Raw genomic sequence first — 11,750 nt, 5'->3', positions numbered from 1 at the left:
AGAGCTGGTGCTTCGTGAAACAAGGGAAGATGATTGTGGTTGTGCTGATGCCTCACCACATGTGCTCTAACAGTGTTACTCTCTCTCTCTCTCTCTCTCTCTCTCTCTCTCTCTCTCTCTCTCTCTGTGTGTGTGTGTTAGGGGAGACATTCCGACATAGGGAAAGGAGAGCTTCATGTGGTCAGGTTGGGAGAAGCCAGGCCTTGGGCACGACAAGCTCTCAGCTTCCTCATTGTCCAGGCAGCAGCGCTGTCTGCAGCAGGAGTGGAAAGGGGCAGAGGTGCAGGGGGCAGCACGGAGTTTCTATACTGCAGTAATGGGAGGGATGGAGCAGCAGCCTCAGCCCTATGGTGTGGTCAGGCCTGCGCTGCAGAGAGCTGTAGGGCTGGGGCTCTGGGCAATGCAGGCTGAAGCTCCTCTCTGGAGCTGTGGGGCAGAGGACCAGGCCAGGAAAGTGATCGCCACAAGGGCTGAAGCGAGCCAAGAGCTGTAGCCTCGCTGGAGAGGCAGAATCTGGAGGCCCAGACCTGGGGCTGCCTGATCTCAGCACTCTTCACAAAGATCTGAGACATCAGGAAGAAGGGAAAGGTGAGCAAATATCCCGCCTGAGGGGTGTGTCTCATCCAGGCTTTTGCTTAGAAAAATATTTTAATGCCAGTCAAACACACACATGTGTCTGCTGTGTGCCTCTGCTAAGGTATTAAACTAATATGTCAGTAATTGCCAATTTTCATTTTGAACATAGCATTTTAAATGATGGCAAACTGAGTGTGAAGATGGAGAAACCACAATGGTCATAACGGAGCTCTAGACCCTGCAAGACCTCATGGACCACCTGAAGGGGACGCTGTCCACCGTGCCTCTTCCTCTCACTGAATGGAGACTTCAGGAGCTTCTGTCCCTCCTACTTGCCCTGCCCAAGCCCACTCCACCTGTGTGCGTGGCTGGCTGCCTCATCTGTAGATGTCACGCCCTTGGTCCTCCGCACACCCTTGCCCATTGCCGACCCCTGTTCAAGCTGCTTCACGTCTCTTTCTGGAAGGGTCTTTCTGTCAGGGTGAAGCTGTGAAGATCACCAACGAAACATGAAATAATCAGGAAGCAGCACCTGGGGAGATGCGGCCCATGGTATCAGTGTCCCAGAAGAGAGTGACCCTGAGAGCTGGAGACACCCAGGGACAGAGGGCCTCCTTTTAATCAGAAAACTGTCACTGCCATTTTCTCTTTCTACCATGTGTCCTGTGGTTAGCCTGGGGTTGGTTTGCCATCTAATGGCAGGGTTGTGACCCAGAATCTTACGGAACTTCCAGTTTGCAGTCCCGACGCTTTGACTGTGAAGTTTCTACCTATTTTCACAAACCTGCTGCTATTTCACCCATCACTAGACTGAGGCAGGAACTCTCAGTAACCTCTCTTCTCAATAAATTCTCTGTATACTTAGAGACAAAAGACAGTTGATCAGAAATTCTGGAAAGTCTCTGTTATTCTGACACTTGAAGATGTCGGCAGTGTGACTCACTGGAGGAACGTGAAATGCTGTTTTGCTGAAGAGCAGGCAGTGGAGAGCAACCCGGGCAGGCTCATTACAGGCCGTGGGAGGAGGCTGAGGCCTCCTGGTCTGGAGAGGAGACTCCAGCCTCACCATTCCCAGCCCAGAGTCCCTCACGGAAGTTGGGGAATCCCCAGCAGCTCAGGAGGGGCCTGTCCAGAGCTCCGTGCTCAGCAGTGTGGATGCTGAGGCCACTGGGACAGCTGAGGCAGGAGAAGGCGCCCTATGCATGGCGGCTCCTGCACACGCCCCCCAGGCCCCTGTGCACCATCTCTGTACCCTCTCACCCTGTGTAGGCCGGGTCCTGAGGAAGGAGGCCCGCTGTTCTCTCAAATTCAGAACTGATTAAAATTTATATTCCAGGCACTCCCTCTCTTTTCTGTTCAGTGATGTTGACCACTTCCCTAATAACCTGAAACTTCTAAAAAAAGTTATTAAAAAACAAGGAATTACAGAGACACACAAGCATAGACCAGAAGAAATCAGGCTCAGAAACTTGAGAGAAAGACACCGTTTCCCTGAGGACAGTCCACTATGCAGTCCAGACTCGGGCTAACTCGCCTCTCCAAACTTAGGAGCCTGCTGTCCTTGTCCTCACCTGCATGTCATCTGGGTTAGGTTCTCCTTGTTTTCTTGGTCTCATGCATACTAGGTGTCTCAATAAGTAAATTACACAGGAATTGTTAACTGCTTTCCCAAAAGCAGATATGCTGGCTATAATTAGCCAAGCCAAACACAGTACATGAGAATCTCCCCCACATCTGGAAGGGTGACAATTTACAGCAACCTTGCTGGGCTAACACTCTGTTCTGTGTTTTCTACCAAGAGGGTTGCAAATGAATAAATCCTGAGGATAAAATCTGTGGTTCTCCTCATGCTCTAAGTGGGTTGCATGGATCAATGTTAAATCACGGGGAAACTTCAAACTTTAAGCAAAGGATTCAGGATATTCCAAAGAGTATTTGGTTAGAAAAATGATGCATAAAGAAAGCAAAGGCATATGTCTGAGGTGATTCATTGCTTCCCCATGTTGGGTTGGTCCACAATTAGTAACCATTGCAAGCGGGAGCTGCTCCCTCACACACAGCAACACACACCCTTAGCAGGCCTGCGGGTCATCGGTTGCAAGACCGAAGACTTAAAGAGCCTCATCCCTGCCATCCTCAGGGAAATGTAGTTCAGGGGTGGAGTCCATGCATGGGCTGCCCCATCTGATGGCCAGGCACTTACCCACGGGGCTTCCGGGGTCTTTGTCAATGGAGAAGAATCTGGCTCTGTGCTGTGTCCAGGAAACCAATGAGAGCTTTCTGCTCAGCGCGGGGCTCAGATTGGGATTTTGCTGGAAAGCTTTGGTTGCCACACATGGACCATATAGCAAGTCCAGTCTTAGCAGTTACCCAATTGTTCTTTTGGAAATTTTAATATTTTTAATCTTCTTAATGGAGAGAGATCACTTTTGTTTGGTTTTTTTTTTTTTTTGTCAAGAAAGTTTCTCAAGTGTAAGTTTAGATGAAATTCCTGTGTGAGTGCAAGTTTATAAGAAAGTCCTGTGCGGAAAAAACTATGTACTGTGTTTACACGTGAGAGTAGTTGTCCTATTATGTAATCTGAGGTTATTCAATGGAATGTCATCTTTAATTTCTATCGAACATAAACCAGTAGAATTTTAGGTATAATTCTATAAATAAAATGGATCTGAGTATTTTGGGGGCAATCTATCAAAGAAAGCTATTTCTAAATGTTTGGAAAGTAGGAAATATTTTACATAATTTAAAAAATAATATTAACATTTAAAATTTGAAGTTCAGGGCCATAGCTTGGATCCTGATAGCACTATGAAGAGGAGTAGGGGTTTTCATATCTTGTATTTTTGTTCCTTCTGTAGATTTTTGTGCATTTTACTCTTTTGTACTTTCTAGGATTCAAATGAATTCAAATTTGTATCTCAACATTAAAAAATCACACACTTAATAACTGTAATGAAAGGGTTACTTTCTACCATTTAGGACATATCAGAAAGAAATGAAGAAAATGTCAAAAATAAATTTGTGAACTGAAAGAGAATGCTTGGTTAAATTTTGCTTTTATTGGACTATTGTTAAATTTAAAATCCTTTAAGCCATGACCTGTGTAGAACTTTAAATTGAGGGAAACTGAGCAACAAAAGAAAAGTTACCATGTTTTCTTTTAATAAAAGTAAATTTTTCTGTTTTTTTTTTTTTTTTTTTTTTTTTTTTTGATGCATGGGAAAGAAGTCTGCGTTTGAGAAAATGGAAGAGTTTCTTCTGAAATATTAGGATGGAGCTCTCAAAGCCTAGCGTTGCAGCTGATTGCTTCCTCTCCTAATCTGCTCTGACATATCCAGACTGTAAAGTGTTGTAAAACGCTTTCATTTTTAGAAACAGAGTTGTCATTTCTCTACAATATCTATATGCTTAATAATTATCGTTTCCAATTATGAGCACACATCCTTCTCCCGTCATCTACATTGCTCACCTTTAACAATAGAAGCCCAACACAGTTGCTCCACACAGCACACAGACAGGAAAAATCAGAATTCTCTGCAGGTGTCAGTCAGGTTTTCCCTCACTGGGACAAAACAACCAATGCTCCAAATTTAAAGATGGAAAGGTCTGTTTAGGTTCAGAAATTCAGGGTACACAGTTCATGGTCAATTGCCTGCTGGAAGACTTGGCTTGTGGGAAGTTGATGGAGGAAACCTGCTCATCACCCAGAAAGGAGTTGGATCAGAGGGGCTGGGGGGAAACAATCATAAAAAAGTGGTGCGAACATGACATCTCCTAGCTCTGCTCCAGCAGCCAGGTAAGCCTGTGCTGAGCTGTGCATCCTGGAAGCTTGGGCAGTTCTGCTCTTACCGCGTTGCTAGTTCCAGCACTTGGGCCTCTGTCTACAGCAGGCTCAACTCACTGCCTGAGCTTTGCCTCACCAGAAATTCATATTTCTTGCACCTCTGACTTCCTGGGGTATATACAGTGGTGTCTTGGTGCAAGAATTTAATTCATTCCATGATTCTTGTCACCACCTAGATCAAATTCAGTGGTTTGGTTCCATAATGGCCTCACAGTGAAATTTGACTCAGTTCTCATCTAATTTCCTTTGCAATAAGAATTGTGAAAATCAGTGAGTCAGTGCACTGAGGTGCCACTCTCTGGCACTGTTCCTGACTGTCACAGAGTTCCAGATATTGCTGTCTCAAGGGCTCCTATCAGGGATTGCGACTGTGTCACAGTTATGTCTGTTGCCCTAGTTCTTCCTAAAATGTGGGTGGAGTAATCAGGGGTGCATCAAGCAGTGCTTTCTGCTTGGGGGAGAAACCAACACCTTGTGGAGAGGACCCCAGCTGCTACTATCAGATTGCTTGTTTGCTGACTTTTGAAACAGTATAACTCTCCCAAAACCCTTTGCTTTGCTTTTAATTTTCTTCTCTTAGCTTTCAAAGAATCTAGTTATTTTTATTTTTAAATTTTTTAATTTCTTTTTCTTTTGAGACAGGGTCTCACTTTGTAGCACAGTTTCTGTCAAACTTACTGTGATTCTCCTGTCCCAGTCTCCCTACAAGTGGAACTGCAGACACACGCATCAGGCCCAGTAGAATTTAATCATTTTTGAATGCAACTTGATCTGTATCTTTATCCATATCTGAATACAACTTTCCTGTGTTGTATTCTTATGTGCCCGACAAAAATACTGAAGAAAGCTATTCTGTTCATTCTGAAATGGCAAGTGATACGCTGGTGGCCATTCTGGCAAGAAGCATTGATTATTTGAAAAGGAATAAGATGAATGAGTTTAGGGGGTCATGGAGAGTCCACCAATATCCTTTACATGCTCATGCTCAGGTAAGTGAGTGAAATCTGCTACTATTCAGAATGTTCTATGAATGCAATGAAGAAACAAAACAAATGCTGAGGTTTTTCAGAGTAGACAAGTTGGGATGTTGAAGCATAGTTAGTTCAGACTGGATTTCATATGGTGAAAATGCAACTTCTGAGAATTTGAAATCCTATGGTATCTAGTGGGAAAGAGTAAGAAAATAAGACCATGTCTACAAACATGTATGTTTCTGGACATTCTGCATTTCTAGTCTGTGATGTCAATAGCATTGGGTCTTTTGGGTATTAGGCAAGGCAGCACCCCACAGATAGTGGGAGCTTTGGGCTAGAGATAGTGAATAAAGCAGAAATCCTAACAGACTCCACTTGAAACTGTCTGGCTGGTCCAGAAGGTTGGCGAAAAGGATGAAGAAAACCCTTAGACCTATAGATGCAATCCTGGCAGAGTACAAGAATTAAATCCTAGCCTCATGGAAAATTCTTGCCAGAGACTACGATGACTTACCAGGAGGTAAGGTGTGTTTAGCTATGTCAGTCTCATGTGGTCAGTAATGTTTCTGCCTTTAGGCTAAGGCTTCTGGGTCTGAAAAGGTCCCAGGCTTGAAAAGTCAGTTTCTAGAGGAAAACATCAAGTAAGACAATTACTATAAATTTTTAGGTTGAAGTATTACAGATTTGAGGAAACCTGTGGTTAGAGCTGCACGGGAGAAATCCTGAACTGGGTGTGGAAAGCACAGGGATCCAGGGATGCAACTCAGGAGGGGAACCCTCAGGATGTGAGGTGCTTGACTGAATTTGAGGTCCTGAGTGGATAGAAGTCATCTAAGATTTAAGCATTTCATATATGTATATTTCTCCCATCACACATAGGTTTTATTTGTAAGACAGTAGATATGAAAGTGATTCAGTTTGACTAGCCCTTGGGATTTCACCAATAAAGCTGACTCATAGTACTCAGTCATTGTTCTCAAGTGTCTTCCAAAAAGGACGAAAATGCCTATTATATTTATGACATTAAAATCAACTTATATGTAGAAAGAGTCCCATACCATAAGTAATCCTCTGGTTTCTCTTTGCTGGAACAGAACACCTGAGCTGCTCATCTTACAGGAGGAGAGGAATACTGGGATCACAGCTTCAGAGAATTCAGTCCACAGCAGCTGCTCCAAGCGGTCACATCATGGGATGTGGAGCTGATGTGATGAAGCTGCGTAACCATGGCAACTGGGACTGAGAGCAGAGGAGCAGCATCATGGGGGGCAGAGGTCAATGATCAGATAGAGATGCAAAACTGCACCTCCACCAGGGCAGCAGTTGGCTGCCGGCACAAGACAGTTGATCACATTTAAGCTGCGGAAGCTATCCTGGCAGAGATGTCTAGAAATGCCTTCACTGTGGATATAGGAGAAGAACACAGCACAGTACTTATAACAAGCAGACTCTCCACACATGCATGTCTCTGTGCAAAAATCTTGGATATTGTGACCATGCTTTTAAGGGAAATAAATCACTCTCCACATGTAAATACCATGTAGTCCTGCTGGTGTGAGAAAGTGAAGGCATAAATAAGAACTAATTTGGACAGGAGACTTGGAAAAATGGGAAGAAATTGCTCAAAAATAAAGGGGAGTAAAGAGGGGTGAGGTAAAAAGGAAGGAAGAGAAAAGAAAAATGACAAGAGAAGGGCAAAATGGAAATAAATCTTTGGAAATAAACAAGGGAGGAGATGCTGAAAGCTCGGGGAATGGAGAAAAGACAGACAATTTGAGGCAGCTTCTGTACTGGCACAAGTTTCCTATGATGCATGTGATTCTTGGGTTTAGCTAAATTCAACCAATGACCTGAATGTTTAAAGAATCCTCAAGTTCCCAGGTACCTGCTGAACTGCAGCTCAGGCTCCTTGGAGAACATGTGGCTCATGTGGCTCATGAGTGAGCTGTGTCCAGACGCCTGGGAATGGCTCAACCATGGCCTCAGGCTGAGCAGGGCCTGTTTGGATTTCCATGGTTTGAAATTTTACATTCTGAGTCTGTCTTCAGTGCCTTTGCCTATGGTCACGAGGTCTGTGTGAGAAAGGGGCAACGTTACTTCTGATTTAAAGTGAACAAGGAATCCTTCAAAGTCTATCCAGGAACACTTGTGTCTCCTGGGCATTTCTAGACACCTACAGAACTTTCTCCACATAGTTGCGCACGTGCCCCCTCTTGTGGCCAAGTGTGGAGATGCACCTGCAGATTTTCCTGTTGCAGGACAGCCACCCCCTTCCTCCTTGTCTGACACATGTTCATACTTATTCTGGTTGTTTGGCTAGACACCGCAGGCACAAATGGGCTTTAGGCACTGTCTGATATTGGAATTACATTAGTTTATTATAGCTCATTTTCAGTTAAAAGTTAATAATTTGTGAATCAGAAATCTACACCCTGCCTGTTACTGTCCTGTTCATGGGTGTGTATTGATCAGGTTGCAGACAGCGGAGTCGAGCTACTTATTTTCCATATCAGTGTGCTTGCCCCTTGCTTGGACTCACTTCTGCTGGCTACTTGCAGTCATTATCTTCACGGCCGGAAGAAACTACTCTGATACTACACTTGATCTTAGCCAAAAGGCGGAGGAGCCCTTCATTCTGAGAGCTCACATTTTAGTTACCGGGACTGGAGAAAGCAGAGAGGGAGAGAAAACAGTAAGGGGCTCAGTAACAGCAAAAAGAGATTTCCTCTTGGTGAATATTTTTAGCAACTTTAACATAACACAATGACACCAACACCCAAGGCCAATGAAACTTAGTTACTGCATAATTTCTCAACTATTAGCCCATCCTCCCTTTGAGCAATAAATCCAACCATTTTTAGATTTGCTCTGTGTTGGTGTCCCATGACCAGTGACCCTTGGAGTCTATCCTATGTGATTTCCACTCTCCCAGGAGCTGGACTAACACAGAGCTGTGGTGTCAGGGAACTGAGATGACTAATGGATGTCAAAGCAAAACATGTCTATATCACCAGAAATAGTGAAGAAGCAGAACGAAATGCTTGAATTAACCTAAAACTTTATCACAGACAAGAATGCCTGCTAGGGTGTGTGTGAAGCCAATAACCTTTTAGGAATAGTAGATGCACCCAGGTTTATATTATAAGCATGTAGACAGGGTTATACAAATTTTAGTCTTACTCAACTATTATTTATTTTGAACTTTTCAAGATCTTCATACTTTGATTTCTACATATTTATGTTAGGGTTATAGGTTTTAAATGGATAGTTACTCAAAGGGGTAGATGTAAATTTTTTTCCTCCTACCTTTTGTCACTGATGCTGATAATGACTCTGTGGTCTTATATTCAGGAAAAAATTTGTGTAGATGGAAAATAGTGTTACATGCAGACATAGTTGGCTTGGGCTTTGTTGAGATTGTTGTTTTACTTTTGTCCAATGATTCTTACACATTTCTTGAAAGTTCTTGAATTTCTAGTGACAGTATGACATCATGATGCTTTTCCATTGTGACCTCAGCCTTCTGACTTCACTGAACAGTACACTGAAAAATAAAAACTCTGAGGCTCCTACTTGATGAATTCTGGGCTTTTGGAAGTACTGGCATACAAAGATATCAGAAGATGTTTCGTGTTTCTGTAATTATCTTCAGGAAGTAGGTTTTCCTGAACACATTAATGGTCATGAACAAGTTTCTATGGAAATGCTCAAAGAATGATCTTTGATACAGGATGTTGGGCACCATAATTCTACCTGGTCTGCACATACCATAGGGAAGTGGTGAAGGTGGAGAATCTCAGGTTGTCTGTGCAACAGACAGCTGAGAACTTCAGGGGCTCCCACCCCTGGGTTTTTGACTAGCACCTGAGTGCTGAGTGGTTGGAGGGACAATGACATGAGCAGTAGATGTGTTCCAGTTTCTGGAGAGAAATCAGGATCTCACTTTTATTTATTTACTTTTAAGTTGAGACATGTTCTGCTACACAGCTTAGACTCATAATTATCCTGTTGTCCCAACCTCTCCAGTGCTGGAATTATAGGTGTGCACCACCATGCCTGGTTTTGGGCGCTGGCACAATGCACCCAATGTTCTGGGTGACACAACATGCACTACTGGGGATGAACCTGGGTCCTTGGGCTTGCCAGGCAGGCACTTAGAGCACAGAGCTGTGTGTCCAGTCCTAGATGTCATGTTTATGTCTTTTAATCAATATAAAATATGACCTTTCAGAAGATGCTGTCTGTATGCCAAGAAGCTTTATTAAAATAATTTCTGTCTGCAATTTAGGTTACAAGTATTCTTGAGCTTATGAAGATATAGAACCATTCATCAGTAGATTCTACTCTTGTTGCTGTTGCTTTATTTGTTCATTTGTTTTGCTTTGCTTTGCTTTGCTTTGTATTTGAGACACAGTCTCACTATGTAGCTCAGGCTGGCCTTAAACACATGATGTAGCCCAAGGCTAGTTCTGATTGATGGAAATCATCTTGCTTCAATGGCCCTACTGCTGCGATTACAGGCAAACACCGCCATGGCCAGCTCATTCTGTGTTTTGTGTCTTGTTTCTAGATAGGTCTCTTTCACTACCATACTTACAGTCATTGAACAAAATTGAAATTCTCATGCTACGTACTTCATATTCCTGATTGTAATCTGTAGCATTGCTTCTCTTTTGCTGTATGAATCTCCAGTGTTACTCTAATTCACACTCCAAAAGTGTAACGTGTTGTGTCCTTTATTAAATTAGGAGAGGCATTCTGATGTCTGTGTGGCTGGTGGTGGGGAAGAGCCGTGCCTGACCCCTCTCTAAGACTTTCAAATGACCTTCAGATACTGGCTGCAGCTAAAGAACACTCTTAGCAGCTGCAGGTACCAAGAAAAGATACTGCTGCAGCCCCGCATCCCACTTTTGCTTCTCTGGGAGGTTTATGTCATGGCTTGTATCACTGTGGATGGCGTTCTGTAAACCATGCTGACAGTAGTAAGTGGCAGCATCTTCCAGCTACAGGCTGCTGATGGTAAGAGTGAAATGTGTCCCAGACCAAGTGACACTGAACCTCGAAGCCACCCTCAACTGCAATCTCGTTGCAAGATAGATAAGAAATTTAGGGCCTTGTCCTGGTTTCTGCTGATACCAGTGTAAAACATTAGCAATACTCTGGCTGGCTTGACAAGGGATGGTGACTCTCTCTCCTAAGGATGCAGACACGGATGGAGCCTGGGTCAGCTGGATGTCACCTCTGCCACCTGACAGTGGAAACATAAAATCAAATATTTACATCATTAACCATGGCATAAGGGAACTTCCCAAAAGATTGAGGTGGCACTGACCATGCAGTGCTGATGAAATCCCCAGGGCTGCTCCTTCCTACCTGGCAGCCAGAGCAGCAGGAGCCCCAAGAGATGAGCGGGGACCCTCATGGCCATGCTGTGCCCTGACGAGAGCTGACCACTACACAGGATGTAAGGAGCAATGAAGAAGTCCTCAGGGCTGGGCTGGGCTCTGGGCACATGCAAATCAGCAGAGCTGGGCAGGGTGATCACAGCTGCAGGGCTGGCTCCTCTAGGGACTCTGCACAGGCGTGGGGCCCCAGTGTCCCAGAAGAGACTGCACTGCTAGAGACTTTTGTTTGCAGTGGGTTCATTGTCTTGGGAGCAGAGGGCAAGGTCAGGTGGCTTTTCCCTTGAGTGCCGTCATTTTGTGCTCTATGAGAGGTTCATTACATCTTCTTTTCTTATTTTTCCATATAATATAGGACCTGCTAGACACACTGCCATACCAGAAATATCAGAGATTATTTTCCTTGTTTGTGTTTAGCTTCCCTCCATGTGGTACCAGTGATTAACATTGAGTGCAGAATTCTTCCTAAGTGAAGTTTCCCTGATAATCTGCAGTAAGTTATCAGCACTACTCTGAAGGAGTTCAGTGAGGTAGAAGAGGAATAAAAGATTATATTTCCTGACTTGTAATCCCAAGAACACACATTACACCACAATGAAAAGTAAAACATGAAAACTAAAGAGATATCTAAGGAAGATTATTTTAGAATTTCAGTGGCTCATTTGCATCCTTAAAATCTGATTTCCTCTGACCTCACGTAGCCCCACTTTACAAGACACCTTATACTCAGAAAGGACAAGCAGGGGACAACAGGACACCAGCAAATACGGGCTACACCAGCGGGTCACATAAGTCAGTCACTGGTGGCAGTCTGATCCTGTAAACAGACTTAAGTTAGAATTGAATGAAGCAGAATAGGACAAGAAACAAGTAAATGCTCAGAAGTATGGATATTTCTTTATTTTTATGAGCAGAATATATTTATTAAGTGAAAGAAAGCTCTTATCTGAGAGA

This window comes from Octodon degus, unplaced genomic scaffold, assembly GCF_000260255.1.
Source record: "Octodon degus isolate 3935 unplaced genomic scaffold, OctDeg1.0 scaffold00162, whole genome shotgun sequence".
NCBI classification, from domain to species: domain Eukaryota; kingdom Metazoa; phylum Chordata; class Mammalia; order Rodentia; family Octodontidae; genus Octodon; species Octodon degus.
The sequence above is the reverse complement of the archived record's forward strand: the minus strand, read 5'-3'. Positions refer to the sequence as shown.